The 16,764-nt window shown below is 37.6% G+C and overlaps 1 pseudogene; it reads right to left on the minus strand.

Moving 5' to 3' along the window:
* Positions 1–483: 483 nt before the first annotated feature.
* On the minus strand, positions 484–15,888 carry LOC126599847 (DNA repair protein RAD51 homolog 3-like; annotated as a pseudogene).
* Between the last annotated feature and the right edge of the window lie 876 nt (positions 15,889–16,764).

Below are 16,764 nucleotides of genomic sequence, written 5' to 3' on the forward strand. Positions count from 1 at the left end.
CCTCGATTGTTCCCATCAATGTGATATTCATTCTCAACAGCATATACATGCACCATACCCCACATCATCAAAACAATCACACTAAGACACCATAAGTTTTCTAAATTTTAAACACCAATTCATTTAGTATAAAACCTGACAAATTCTTAACAATCTTGTATAAGTAAAAATTCACTAAAAAGCTATATTTTAAGTTATTCAAAGATGGTGGGCTGCACACTAAGGAAATTCATTTACAAAAGTAAACTTTCCGCCAAATGGTCAAGACACTGCAAACTATACGGTGCGTTCGGAGAGAAAATCTGCCTTATCACCGAGTGTATACAAAGAACCTCCCGCATTTGGGGGCGACAAACAGAGTTCTTCTTTCAATCATTTGCAGTTATGGTACCACTCACTTCACAGGTTCTATTCTCAGTGATGTATTTGCAAAAAAACAGTGATGCCTATAGGGAGAGATGAAATAGTTCCCGTTTTCCCTTCTCTGTAAGACGAAGGGAAAAAATCAAACTGACGAATAAACCTCGTCCAATTTGAAATCTCACGTCAATTTGATTCGCTTATGGTTTGAAGCAGAGTTCATGATCCCTTCACTAGTCACGGAAAATGGAGCTGATGCTGATCGGAGAGAAGGTGACTTGTCTAGGTACACATTTCGTTCATCACCATTCCAATGCAATATGACTCGATTGGTGCAACAATGTGACCAGCTATCACCTAGACAGTATAATGAAACAACAGCCATGCAAAGTGATGACGGAAACTACTATATCGACCATTCAAACTGAGTGTTGAAGTTGGAGGTGGGAACTAACCGAGAATGGAACTTACCTAGTGCAAGACTTAAATGGAATGAACCTTCTACATGCTTAGTGGTCGCTTGATTGAATATGACAACCTGCCACATAAAACACGAGGCAAAATATTGGAGCCTGCAAGAAAAATTAAATAAAACCAGAATAACAAAGGTTTATTAAGAAGAAAATAATTAGGATGGTCACAAGAAATACGATCCAAAGAACATAGTAATATATGAGATACATGGCCACAACAGTATTTATATAGATTTATATTGTCAGTTGTAGAGTGTTGCAGATTTCACATCACGCAAGCTGTTCAATGCATGACAAAGTTAACGTGAATGACATTGATGAGTATCACACATTCATATCACACACAAATGTATTGTGGCAATCTAATGAGTAGCTCAGTAATTAATTCCAAATAACGTTTTAGCTCTTATAGTACACACAAAAGTCAAAACACAAGACGTACTAATTTGAAAATCTTAACCATTCTCCGGTTGCTGATAGTAGATCTGTCATCTATCCAAGATCTTCCTAACAAACTTGTCAAGTGATATTGACATATTTCAAAGAAGCCGTTTCATCACAGAAAGTGAAATCAAATATTGAAATGTAAGACTCTTCCCTTGCATTCAAAATGAGTAAACTAGTCTAGAATTCTTTTCAAGGACGAAAACTAATGCTTACTGCCATATTATATTTCTTTGCATGGTTCATCAACTTTAAGGCCATTCCACCAAGTAACCAAGTCCTGAGAGCCAACAACAACAACAACAACAAAGCCTTTTCCCACTAAGTGTGGTCGGCTATGTGAATCCTAGAACGCCATTGCGCTCGGTTTTGTGTCATGTTCTTTGTTAGATCCAAGTACTCTAAGTCTTTTCTTAGGGTCTCTTCCAAAGTTTTCTTAGGTCTTCCTCTACCCCTTCGGCCCTAAACCTCTGTTCCGTAGTCACATCTTCGAACTGGAGCGTCAGTAGGCCTTCTTTGCACATGTCCAACCCACTCATTCCTAATCTTATCCTTTCTCGTGAGCCCACACCTCCAACGAAGCATCCTCATCTCCGCTACACCCATTTTGTGTACGTGTTGATGCTTCACCGCCCAACATTCTGTGCCATATAGCATCGCCGACCCTATAAAATTTTCCCTTGAGCTTCAGTGGCATACGACGGTCACACAACACGCCGGATGCACTCTTCCACTTCATCCATCCCGCTTGTATTCCATATATTCTGTCTTTGATTGGCTTAGGCGAAGACCTTTAGATTCCAACACTTCTCTCCAAAGGTTAAGCTTCGCATTTACCCCTTCCTGAGTTTCATCTATCAACCCTATATCGTCTGCGTAAAGCATACACCGAGGAATAACATCTTGAATATGTCTTGTTAACTCATCCATTACCAATGCAAAAAGGTAAGGACTTAAGGATTGTTGATGCACAAAATCAGTGAGGACTTTGGTACAACAGAAAGTATTAAGTTTGTGACCTTCGCTAGATTGCTCCGGTCATTAGTGTGGATAAGTATGTAAAATGATAGAGACAGGAGAGCAAACACAAGATGTACGTGGTTCACCCAGATTAGCTACGTCCATGAAGTAGAGGAGTTCTCATTAATTGTGAAGGGTTTACACAAGTACATAGGTTCAAGCTCTCCTTTAGTGGGTACAAGTGAATGATTTAGTACAAATGGCATTAGGAAATATTTTGGGAGAATGATCTCCTTTTATAGAAGACAGTTTCTAGCCTTGTTCTGACATTGACATGTGTCGTGTTGTGATTGGCTTCCGATGTTGACACGTGTCGCGCTATGATTGGCTTCTGATGTCGACACGTGTCGCTCTGTGATTGGCCTCCTGGTTGGAGGGGAAGCTCCTCGGTTGGGAACTTGCAAGATCCAAGCCGTTGAGTAATCACGAAACTTCTAAGTACCGAAGTGTGGTATCGTCTTCACTTGCCTTATCTGTCTCATAGATAGATATGGCATCTTCTCTGGAAATACTCTTCCTCTGTCCAGGGGTGGTATCTTTAACTGGTGGAGATGCACAAGGTAATGTATCAATTTCACTTGAAGCTTACTTGTAGTTTCAGGAGTGGTCAAGCGCGATACAAACCATGTAGTAGGAGTCCCCCAAGTCGCCGAGCTAGGGGATCTGCTAAAAGAGGTGACAGACAAGGTAAGCAATCAGAGCTCCAAGTAATCAATCCCAGATCAAAAGTTTGATTTCGAGTTCCGACTGATTGTTCTCATTCTCCTTATCTTGCAGGCAGTATGAAGGATAAAGAGAAGAAAAGGAAAAGAGATCATATGAGATACTTTTGCTTTTGAAGAAGTAACTTTCCACAAGCTTATTCTTGAACTGGGCTGGAGGGTTTTCTGGTTACCTCCAGAGTATAAGGCCGACTGAAGAATTTGAGGGTCAAAACAAGTCCATCAAATCTAGAGTACGTTCGACCCTGCTGATATGGGATACTTTTGCTGTTGACAAAGTAGTGGAAGTATCGGCACGTGTTCTGTTACGCTTGTCTCCACATGCTTCCTTGTATCCTTCTCACTGGCCCTATCTGTTCCTCAGGCAGATGTGGTATCTTCTCTGGAAGCATAAGATGTTGAAGATGAGTACTCGAGAGCAATGCCAGGTAAGTAATCAGGTAAGGGGTTCCAGGCAGTCAGTTCCTGACTGGAAGCTTGATTCCAAGTGCTGACTGATTGCTCTCTTTCTCATTGTCTTGCAGGTAAGAACAAGGCCAAAGGAAAAGACAGGGAAAAAGCATGATATGGGATACTCTTGCTTTTAACCCTGATGATATGAGATATTCTTGCTCTGGTGTAGCTTGTTTGCAGAGGTATTATCGGGGGGAAAGAAAGCTGAGTATTTCGAGAGGCTTCGTTGGGAGTGCCCTCTCAGATATGAGGAAGGGTTGAGCATTTTTGCAGGTCTGCCTGTCCGTTGAGGATGGGGGTCGACATATATAAGAGTCTCCCTAACAAGTAGTAATGCTATTCCTTTACCTTTCTTGGTCATAGCACTGTAGTGGGAGCTGCCCGCTTCACGTGTTTTAACTCTGTCAGAGCACTTTGAAAAAGTGGTATGTGGTATCTGGAAAGATGATGTTACGTGTGAAGATTATAGACAAGCTTTATCCAAGGAGATCTGGCTCTCGAAGTTGAGAAAGCGATGCCTCTTCGGTTTTCGAACAAGCGATCCTGTCGAGGATCTGGCTCTCGAGATTCGGAGAACGGTGCCTCTTCGATTTTTGAGAAAGCAATCCTACTGGGAGTCTGGCTTTTGAAATTCAAAGAGCGGTGTCTCTTCAATTTTTGAGAAAGTAATCCTGTTGGGAGTGTGGCTCTCGAGATTCGGAGGGCGGTGCCTCTTCGAATTTGGAGCAAGCAATCTTGTTGGGAGTGTTTTCTCGAATGTGAGTAAAGGTTGGGCATTTTTGCTAGTCTACCTTGCCACGGAGCATAGAGGTTGACACACAGGGACTTTCCAATTATCCAGCAGTGGTGCTGTTCCTTTACCCTTGTGGGTAATAATATGGTAGCTAAATCTTCAAAATTTATGTGTCTAAACTTTGTTAGTGCTGTTTCTTTGCTATTCTTTTACCCTTCTTGGTCATAGCAATGTAGTGGGAGCTTCAAGCTTCACGTGTCTAAACTTTGTCAGAGATCTTTGGCAAAGTTATCTGTGGTACCCATGAACTGATGTTGCGTGTGGAAAGTAGATGATTGAACAGTAAGATTCACGTGCTTTCTACTTCACCAGAAATCTTCGACAGATTGCCCGTAATTTCTGCAAAGCTGAATGTGCATGTGACAGGTGCTGACAAGGCTGAGAAAGCAGGTGCCTCTTCGATTTCTAAGATCGGTCCTCGTGGTCTCTGAGCAGCCCATCTTTTGAGAAAGCAAACACCTCTTCGATCTCTAAAATCGGCCCTCGTGGTCTCTGAGCAACCCAGCTTTTGAGAAAGCAAACGCCTCTTCGATTTCTGAGCAGGTGCCTCTTCGATTTCTGAAGCTCGTTGAGTGCAGATTTTTATAGAGGCTGGCTTTAAGTTCCAAAGCACACTTGAATCTCCACCAGTAGAAGCTCTCTTCTTACACTTCTAAGATCTTGATTTGTCCGACCTCTTCTCTCTTCAACACCTTTGAAAATGTCTGGCCCTTCCGACCGTCGTTTTGACTTGAACCTTGGTGAAGAAGCAGCCGCGCCTTCTCCAGACAACATATGGCGCCCATCCTTCTTATCCCCTACTGGTCTTCTTACCGTTGGGGATTCTGTGATGAAGAATGATATGACCGCTGCGGTGGTGGCCAGGAACATTCTCACTCCCAAAGATAACAGACTTCTTTCCAAACAGTCTGATGAGTTGGTTGTTAAGGATTCTCTGGCTCTCAGTGTTCGATGTGCATGTTCTGTGTCGAATATGGTCCAACGCCTATTTGCTCGAACCCGCTAAGTTGAATCATTGGCAGCTGAAGTGATGAGTCTCAAGCAGGAGATTAGAGGGCGCAAGCATGAGAATAAACAGTTGCACATGCTCGCACATGACTATACTACAAACATGAAGAGGAAGCTTGACTAGGTGAAGGAATCTGATAGCCAGATTTTACTTGATCATCAGAGGTTTGTGGGTTTGTTCCAAAGGCATTTATTGCCTTCGTCTTCTGGGGTTGTACCGCGTAATGAAGCTTCAAATGATCAGCCTCCGATGCCCCTTCCTTCTAGGGTTCTGTCCAGTACTGAGGCTCTGAGTGATCACCCTCCGGTGCCTTCTCTTTCTGGGGCTCTACCGACTGCTGAGACTTCTCCTAAGCAACCTTTGTGAAGGCCCTCTCTTGTTTGTTTATTTTGACTCATGTATATGTACATATTTGTAACTTATCGGAGATATCAATAAATAAGCTTTGCTTCATTTCAACGTATTGTGTTAAATACACCAAAGCCTTCTTCACTAAGTTCTTTGAATTTTTCTTTTGTTGAAGCTTGTATGTTGAAGCTTTGTGAGTGAAGCATGTAGGTTGAGGTAGTGTTCCCTTAATTTCTCGAGTGAGGAAAACTTCTCAGTTGGAGACTTGAAAAATCCAAGTCACTGAGTAGGGTCGGCTATATGAATCTTAGAACGCCATTGTGCTCGGTCCTGTGTCATGTCCTCCGTTAGATCCAAGTACTCTAAGTCTTTTCTTAGAGTCTCTTCCAAAGTTTTCCTAGGTCTTCCTCTACCCCTTCGGCCCTGAACCTCTATCTCGTAGTCGCATCTTCTAACCGAAGTGTCAGTAGGCCTTCTTTGCACATGTCCAAACCTCCTCAAAATCTTGGCGGAAGTGAAGGGTAACACTATCAACAATCACAATCTTAACCTGAAAAACATTCGGAAGAAATTTAGTACTTCCAGGGATGACAGGTATATATAATACATACAATGATAACAAATGGGCAACCAATATCAGTTTACGGTGAACTATTCATCAGTCAAAAAGATAATAATAAAACTAAGCATGGTATAAAGTTATACACCAAGAAGTCCAATTAACTTATCAACAAAAAGAACAAACACACACATGATCCTATAAGAACATAGGAACTTCCTTGCGTATATGATTCTCTAAGATGTATCAAGGCACAATCTAAATCAATATGGTTATGCTATACCTACATCTTTATGCTCCAAGATGAATTTGTCTAAGTAATTTATCAGGGCAATTTGCTCTGTATAAGTGCAGACACGGAAATAAAATATGTTGTCCAAGATATCAGTGGGCTGAATTTCAACTTGGCAATCTCGATTTTTCTTCAAAAGCTCATTATAATTTGACATTTCCACTACGGAAGCTTCAGCAATTTGTAGAGCCCATTCCACCATAAAGCTGCCTTCTGTATCTAAGTATCATATAAGCACCATATTCTAAACACCAGATGCAACTGGAAATTGTGGTCAAACATAGAATACAGACAGCAAAAGGTTGACACTGACCGACATATACTGCCTTTCCACCTAGGCCACCCAAATCAACTGGAATTTGCACATTCACGGCAAGTTGAATCCTACAAAGCAAAGTATGCATTCAATGCCCTTGAAAACTAATGAAATGAACAGAAATAAAAAATCAGAGTGGAGAAACCATGTACCCCATCTGTGTTTTACCGATTCCCTGGTAGCCCACCTATTTATTTCAAACAAAAACCGAAAATACAATAAAAATCATTTCCTGGCCAAATGAAAGTTTGCTCCAGTTTGGTGCTCATAGATATGGAATGTAGACAAAAGTGTACAAATGGATGGCCATATCATACACATTACACCAAATAGGGTAAGAAAATAACAAACCAACTTCAGTAACTTCTTTGTAATTAATTCCCCCACCGAGGATGTTATCTAGATCAGCAGAAGATGTAGCGATGTGTGGAAATGACAGCTCTTCATGGAGCATTTCCCAAGCATTTTGTTCACCTAAAAGGGACAGAACAAAGTTGCTTTGTGACTTCAGTTTTCAAAATATACAAAAATGGTGGCATAAGATATATGTTCAAGTAATTGTTCCATTACGATAAAAACAAAAAAGTTGTAATGTAAATATAATGACTGAAGTTGCAGAAACAAACACAGACAAAATCCAATACCACAAAATAGTTACACAAAGACAAAAAGCACTGTAATTATTGCTGCACTTGTGATCAATGGTAATGCAAGACAACCAACGAAGAGGTAACTTCAGTTCAAAAAAATATACCAAAATGGAGGAAAAATGACAAGTGATCAAAGTATTATACGACTCAATGATGGTATGCAAAACGGAAACCAGTAATAGCCAGACTTATCTTAACTGAGGGTTACTGTATGGAAGTAGAAGCCACACCTATTTTGAGGTTATAACAGCTATCGACCATAGGTGACAAAAGAACATTTAACTGACATGGATATAACAAGTGCACATATTCTGTGCTGTATCATATACTGCACGGCATGGAAATCATACAGGAAGAACCACATTATTGCCCTAAATTTGATGAAAAATCATGGACAAATGGGGGTCAAAGCATTACTTGGCTCCTGTGAGCTTAATTGATGCCAGTTAAGTCATTGTATTTGGCTCGTGTGAACTTCCTAGTGAAGCCACAAGGCCATAAATAAGGACACTAGAAGGATAATGACATTCCGTATAACTGTGGAACACAAAGAATACAAATTCGTTTAAGGATAAGATAGTATAGGGTAGTGAGATGTTATATCGTCAAATTGTAAATTTGGATGATGGATTAGACAAATCTTTGTTTAAATGTATGTTCCTGCTTAACAATCTGGAACGAGAACATTTAACACGCGTATATAGATAAAAGAGATCATTACCGTTGACAATAGCATTGTTTTTATCTGGTTGGTCCAACCCACGATCGAGTGAGGCAACCTTCAGGATTTCAAGAGCTTCACTCTCTGGAATTTTCAGTTCTGTCCAACAAGGAATGCTGGAAAACTTTAACCATCACATCTGAAAACTTAACCAAAATACCAAAAAGGGACCAAAATCCATTGTAAAAAAAGTTCTATAACGCATCATAGAGAAAAATCTGCAAATTACACTACTCTGTTACTGCAGAACATCTACAACCAATTCAACCCATAATGCAAAGAAAACTTTAGGTTGTTTTTCAAAATGTTAATTACTATTTGTAGTATTTAAAAATCCTCTGCACTGTTTCATAAGAACCTTTGAACCACCACAACTAATCCATTTCATATAACAAAAATGAATACCCGTTTCAAATTTATATGGAAACTCGGAAGTATGGAGAAATTTTTCAAAGTGCTCATTATTTCATTGGGTGCTACACGTGTCATGAAATAAGTGACGGGACAAATAAAAATATAGGGTATTACTAGGGAAATTAAATTTTTAAACAATTTACAAACTAAATTATGTGTCACCAATAAAAATGAGCACGCTTATCAATGTTTAAGTAATAATGCAATCATCAAATTTCATATCATTTAGTTTACAAATATTGCCTATAAATTTAGTCTCTCTGGTATACCAGGGCCGGCCCTGAGAAATTGGGGCCCTAGGCGAGCCTTCGAGTGGGGCCCTGAAGTTCTTTGATACCCAACTCATTGTATATTTATATGTATAAGAAAAGATTTCGCTCAATACATGAAAAAGTTCATTTCTATATCAAAAATCATTAGAATTCATATCCAAACAATAAATATATGCAAACATTACTTAAATATTACACGTCTCGCGTTTTTAGACGTAAATGTATTAATTAAGTTTACATAATCTAACTTTTCAACCAATTCTTTTTCAATTGATAAAATAGCTAACCCATTCAATCTTTCTTGTGACATAGTTGATCGAAGATACGATTTGATCAACTTTAATTTTGAGAAACTTCTTTCTGCAGAGGCAACTGTAACTAGTATGGTTAACAAAATACGATAAGCAACCCATGCATTTGGGAAACAACCATCCATTTGTCTTATATATTTTAGCACTTCCATTGCTTGATTTATTTCCTTCGGCAAAGTTTCTCTTAAGATTCTTAGCTCTATAAATAAGTCTTTTCCATCAATATCAGAATGCTCACCATGTTTCAGAAATCCTTCAAGATTGATACAAAAACTCTTCAAGCTATCATTGTCTACATCTTTTAACTTCTTCAAATTAAACAAAAGCCCAAAAGTTTCTTCATATTTCTGAAATTGTTCAAACCTGATATGAAGTGAAGTACGAGCTTGATCAACTATATAAATGAAGTAATCAACTCTAAAAGCTTCAATTGCTGATTGTGTTGCCGCTTCACTAGCACTCTCATCAAACTGTTTCTTTCTTCGAATGATGCGTTTCTCACGAAAAACGGGCTAATCTCCATCTCAATTGCTATTTTCTTAGCTTCATTCATTGCCTCTTCAAATCCAGTTTCTCTATACTGATCAATAACGGATATAAGCCCTTTCAATTGATCAATAGCAACATCAATATGCATGTCTTCTTTTTGAAGAGTTTTGCTAACAGTATTAATAGCTGATAGGAGCATATTTATGCGCCTTAGTTAGCTAGTTCTTATGCATTTATGTTGTGTTTTCTTTGTTAAAGTAGTCTTTTAAGCTATTTTCATGTGTTTTCAGGTTTTAGAGACAAAGTGAGCAAAATGATGCAATTTGGAGCATTTTGGAGCAAAATTGGGCTAGAATGGAGTTCATGCATATGTAGCACAAGGGATGGACGAATTTGAAGGATTGATGAAGCTAGGAATGTGTTTTGAAGTTGAAGAATTGAAGATACAAAGTTTCCTAGTTGAAGTAGGAAAGGGCTTAAATGAAGGATTCCTAAATAAAGAAGGATTCCTAATCAATGTAGGAGTCCTAATTGAAGATGGATTCCTAGACACATGAAGTTTCCTACTCAAGCAAGGTTTCCTACATGAAGAAGAAGAATTAAAGCCAAAGAATCAACTCAAGAGAAGGATCTTATCCAAAACCTCATCCATAACCTTATCTTAGCTTATCTTATCCAAACAAACCTTATCCTATCTTATCTTATCCTAATCCTAAATTATCCACATTCCAGCCACTTAGGAGGGTTTCTAACTAGATTAGGATGCTTAAAATGGGATTTCTAGAAGACCTAATCCTTTCCTACAAAGGTGCCACACCTTATCCCTTGTTTTTCTAGAAATCAGCCACAAAATAACCTTTCTAGAAGGCCTTATCCCTTCTCCTACAAAAGTGACGCCCCAAACCTTTCTAGGACTCCTAGAAACTTGATTATTCCTTTCCCCCTTGGTTTCTAAAAGCCTTAGCCTTTTCCTTCAAGGATTGTGTGTTATTATCCTATACAAATTAGGCTTTTAAATCCTTTTCCTTTGCTACATAGGGGCTGCGAATTTCAGCCTATAAATACCACCCTTTGCTGCACCATTTAGTCACCATCCTCTACCATATTTTCACTACACCATTCACCCAAACATACCTTGTGTGCTGTGAGTTTGCAAGGAGAAGAAGGAAGACAACTTGGAGCCGTGCATGCCATTCAAGGAGCTTGGATTGTGGAGCGTTTCTAGGTGTTTTCTATCTTTGTTTTAATGTTTAAATTTATTTATCTTTGTTTATTTGCGAGTATGAGGAACTAAACCCCCCTTCGCTAGGGGGGGATTCGAAACCATGTTTATGCTTGCTATATGATTTGATTACTTCTAATTGCGTTTCATAAGTTGTGATTTCAATTTGCTTATCTATGTGAATTAAAACTTATTCTTGTATGTTGATTGAGGGTCGACACTTAGTTTGCATGCATGAATTTGATGCTAGGATATAAGGGAATTTCACCTAATCGTTATGAACTTATATTCACAAGTAGTAAAGGTTGTTGATCACAATCGTGTTAAGTAAATTCTTGGCATAAGTTTCATGCAATCATAGTAACAAGTGCTTCGTCAATGCTTATGGTTTTCATAGAACTTAATGATTCTTGCTTGTATCTCTATTATGCAATCATGTAGGGGACTTGTGGGGAATGCTTTGGGTTGTCGTATGCAATCATCCAATTCAATAACATTAGGAAAATCTGAAGGTTAATTTAAGCGGACCTAATTAAATTGGGGCGTTGGGAATTCATGGTTTATTGAAAAGCAATTAGAGATCGTTTTATATGCAAGTGTGACATGTGTGGAGATGAACCCCTTAGCTAGCCTTCCATCCATCCATTTAAACCAAATTCGTTTTAGAGTCTTTTCAATTTACAAAGTTTTGTTTTGTTTTCAAAATTCGTCCAAAATCAATCCCCCTTTAGTTTTAAGTGTCATATTAGTTAGAAACTCATTTAGTTTGTGTTTTTAGGTGTCTTGAGTCAAGTTTAAACCAATTTTCGTCCAAATTCTTCCCTAGTGTCCAAAACTGCCCAGAAAGTGGTTTTAAGGCAGTTTTGAGTGTTTATTTGCTGTTTTGAGTCTTTTGGTTTGTTTTAGTGTTTTAAAGTTTAGTTTTACATTCTTTGAGTCTAGTTAGTGTTTTAAACTTGTTTTACGTTTTTGAGTCAAGTCCAAGTGATTTTGCAATCCCTCCTAATCCCCGGCCTAGAACGATCCCTACTTACATACTTGCTACAATTGATAAAAAGAGGGTTAATTTGAGTGTCAACATAATTTTCACATCAATAGCAAACAACAATTCATGCCAAATAACCATACCTAACAAGAACTCAAAATTCTCCAGCTCATGGATTGCTAGGGATTCGGCTTCACTCTTTGACTTAGGATCTTCACTAGTATTGCCAAGTGAATCAAAGCATCTCTTATCTATTGAGCGCTTTCTCTTATGGGTTTAACACTTTCAATATGACTTTCCCAACGAGTTTGTGACAACGGTTTGAGGGTGTGACTTCCTTGCACATGATCTGTAAAAACTTTCCATCGCTTTGTTGAGGATGAGAACAATGTATATATACGTTGCACCACTCCAAAAAAAGACATAGCTTTAGGACAACAATTGACTATATCACAAAGTGCAAGATTAAGGCTATGACAACTACATGGAGTGTAGAATGCTCTAGGATTTATTTCAAGTACTCTGCTTTGCACGCCTTTATTTTTGCCTTTCATATTTGAACCGTTGTCATAACCTTGTCCCCTTATGTCATCAACATCAAGTTTAAGAGTGCTCAATGCACCTAAAAGCACATCAAACAGTGCACACCCTGTTGAGTCATGTACATTCAGAAATTCTAAAAAGAATTCTTCAACCTTTATTGGAGTTTTTGTAACATCCACACACCTTATTGTAAGAGACATTTGATCTTCGTGACTGGCATCCGGAGTGCAATCAAGTATCACTGAAAAATACTTTGCTTCTCGGATTCTTGCTATGATTTCACTTTTGACCTCACTTGCTAACAGTTGTATCAATTCATTTTGAATCTTGTGACCAAGATAATGGTAATGAGTCTCAAGTGTATCAATACGCCGAATGTGCTCTTGCATTGTAGGATCAAATTTAGCAATCATTTCAATCACATTTAAAAAATTTCCATTATTCTCTTCATACAGCTTCTCATTGTCTCCACGAAATGCCAAAGTAACTTTTGCAAGTCTTTTCACAACAGCAATTATCCTCCATAACACTTGTCTCCAATGCTCTTTCTCTTTGCTGATTTGTTGTTGCACACTTTCATCAATTGTTTTACATTTTTGCAATCTTCTTTCCAATTCAATCCGTTCACTCATGTAGTGAATGTGTTCCTTGCTAGTTTCATGAGTTGTAAGCATGTGACCAATATTCTTCCAATCTTTCAAACCCTCATTATCCAGGTAAGTCTTGATTCCAATTTGCTTGAATAACTTGCAACAAAAACAAAATACTATATCCAAAGAACATGAGTACACTAGCCACTTCCTATCTTGCGTCTCCCCATTAGGCAATTTTCTAATGTAATGTACAGAAGAAAAATGCCTACCTGAATTATCTTTTGGAAATGCAACATCATCAACTCTTTTAGGACCTCTTTCCACTAACATGTCCCTAAGATTTTGATCAATCTTATCCTAATTCCCTGGATCATCAATATCCAAAGGAAAGACAATTTCATTATCCTTACCATTCTCATTAGTTTGATCATGTTCTTCAATGTCAGTCTCAATTAGAGGTTCATCTTCTTGCTCTTTACTACCATCGTCAGATAGAGGCTCATATCGTTCATCTTGCTCTTCATTATCAATCTCAATCATGAAATCATCTTTCTCCCCATTACTGTCATGATTCCCTTGTTCCTCATTCACTGAAATATCATCTTGTTTCTTGAAAAACTTACTGAGAGATCCAACCTGAGACTTTATTAATGCTTCTTCCTTTTCCTTATTTCTTCTTTTTTGAGACCCAGAGAGATACTTTTTGTTTCTGTTAGTGGACTTGCTATTTCTAATAGGAGGCATGATAACCAACTCTTTTTCAATCAGGAAATCACAACCCCACAATCAACAATCAACTCAATATTCTGTAAACAACAAATTGACAAAGAAACAAACTAAAATTCAAATTTTACCCACTACCCAACACAACAGTTTGATACAAATGACACAACACAAAATGAGGCGCATAAAAAATATGGTAAAATTCAACATCAAAACTTTGAATTATCTTGAACCAAAAATAGTTAGGAAGCAAAAGTAACCAACCTTGTTAAGTGCACCCATAATCCATGTATCTTCTTGAAGGGATTTAACCACTTTATTAAGTGCATCCACAAGTTCAAATTTTATAACTGCAATATAGACACTTGACAAGTGAATACTCTGATTTCGCATAAACAATACACATTAAAATAAACAAATCATAAACCTTAGAATCGAAAATAACTACAATTTTTCAACTTCTATTTTAGTAGATATTTTAGAATTTCACATGGTATGTTTTCATGCAAGTATACAAATTGGAAATGTGTGAATGTCCTTGTAAATTTAGTATCAGCACAATATCCGGGATGTTATCTTCCTAAGCATGCCCGACACAGGTATGCCACAATTGATCCATAAAAGAAAAGGACACTTTCATACAGATTTAGGGATTATACAATGGCAGTAAGTAACGGTAGTAGGTAACATATGGAGGCCTTTCCTATACATCACACCGTGACCTCAAATGATTTTACTGAAACAATACAAGTTGTTCGCAATTTTTAGACCAATCTCTTTCATTAATAAATATTCCAAATGTTAGTATTTCATGGCTGGAGTTGGATAACAATTTATTAAATCACCAACTACCATATTCTCATGATTCCATGAAAGCCATTTGCAGAACTTATAAGAAAATGAAAACAAATAACTTACAATACAGTAATGACAGCATAACCAGCAATGGATTCCAGACCACCCTTCCCAAACTTCACTCTCTTGGTTACTCTTTAGCACGAGTGACTCACCTCCAAAATCACTTCCACTGTAAAAAAAAAATTGTCACTGATTAGAACACCCAGTTAATTACAACAAACACCCAATTGGAAGCTACAAAATCCAGTGAAAAAAAACCCAACTTACCATCACTTTTATTAGTCTCTGGACACCACGGAAGCCCCTTCAAGATCTGATAAGTATTGCAAATGGGTCTAGCACAAACTTGCTCAATGCTCAGTTTGCTATGTGCGTTAAATTCCCAAAAAAAAGGTGAAGTGTTGCTGAAGTTTATGTTTCACCCAAACCAAGATATTTTGCAGCCAAGTTTCAACTTTCAAGACAACTATATAATTTTATATTTAAATATTTTATTAAATTCAAACTTTAAAAATATATTTATATATATTATATATATACACACATATTTAAAAGGATATATTTTGGGGCCCCCTCCCCACCCAAAACACACGGCTGGTTCCAAATTTTTTTTATAATTTAATATTTAGATATTTTACTCAAACTACAAAATTATATATATAAATATATATATATATATATATATATATATATATAGAAAATTATAATTAGCACTCTAAAATTCTCATTCCACATTTCAAACTTTCTATTTTTGGAAAGAAAAATACACTTGTGAAGAGTGTAGGATGAGATTTTTAGAGTGTCAATAACACTTCCCTATATAAAAAAAAATTTGGGGGCCCTAGGCGGCCGCCTACTCGGGCTACCCTCAGGGCCGGCCCTGTGGTATACCTAAAAATATATAATTTCTCCACTTGTATTATGACATAGTATCGCTTGAATATCCAGTACTTGGAAAAATCTCTCAAAAGTATGACGCAATATTGCGGTCAGAGCTCAAACAGTATTTACGTCGAACAGTTGGCGGGCACGCCCATAAGCTGTTGATTTGACGCAGAACACAACTGAAAAAGTTAAGAGAAATTTGACGGCGGAGAGAGGATTACCTCTAGCAAGGTCGGAGGGGGAGAGAGAAGAGAGGGCAACGAGAGTGGTGTAACTTGCTGATATCAGTTTACTCTCTGTGATGCTGAGATTGGTAACCTTCCCACTTCCATTCTGTAAACGTAGAAACAGGAAGGGAGGAGTTTTCAATGTGTTTTTACGGTGGTAAAGTGGAGGGAAATTTGGGTGACTGCTAATTCACTCTACGCATTCATATGTATGTGTTCTAATAATATTTATCATCACCCGTAAGTGCGTGATTTTAGGATTATTTTTTATCACTTATTATTACAGTTTAAAGGTATTTCCTTTCATTTGTAACTGAGAGATTTTATGTTCGATTCTCACCAACTATGAATTTAAACTACATTATTGCTAGCAAATTGTGAGGCTTAACCCACTCCCCATCCTAATATCGTTTGTTAAAAAAAAAAAGTGCGTGACTTTAGGATCGAATTTTATGAATTGTGGTCGCAACCAAGGTCTTAAATATCGATATTATCGACGATATTTCGCCGATAATATCGTTTTTTTAAGAGGGGGATATTTTCACACGTATCTACTTTATTTTCGTCAATATATCGGGATAATATCGATAATATTGGTAATATCGGGATAATATCAGTAATATCGAGATAATATCGATAAAATAAACATAATAATTCAGTGTGTGTGTGTCGGTGTGTGTGTGTGTGTGTGTGTGTCAGTGTGTGTGTTATGATAAGTTACATAATATAATATATAATATATATAATATAAATCCCCCAAACGGGCCAACTTTTGACAAGACAAAAAGTAGTGGTGGTTGGTTTCATACTCAAAATCGTGTGCCACTTCTAACTCTTTCACATTCGGAGTATCAAATCATCACACCTCTATTACACCTTTTCATTTCTTCTTCTTCCCTTAGCCCTTTCAGAGCCTTTCCAGAGCCCTTTCAGAGCTTCAACACAAAGGGTTCCATATTTAAGGTAAGTTTACAAACTTATATTTAAATTATTGTAATTTATACAACAACAAAAAAAGTTGTGTGAACCCGTACATGTGATCTAAGAACCAAATAATACTTGCATGTTAATTTTTTGAAGTA

The sequence above is a fragment of the Malus sylvestris genome, chromosome 2 (assembly GCF_916048215.2).
Source record: "Malus sylvestris chromosome 2, drMalSylv7.2, whole genome shotgun sequence".
NCBI lineage: Eukaryota > Viridiplantae > Streptophyta > Magnoliopsida > Rosales > Rosaceae > Malus > Malus sylvestris.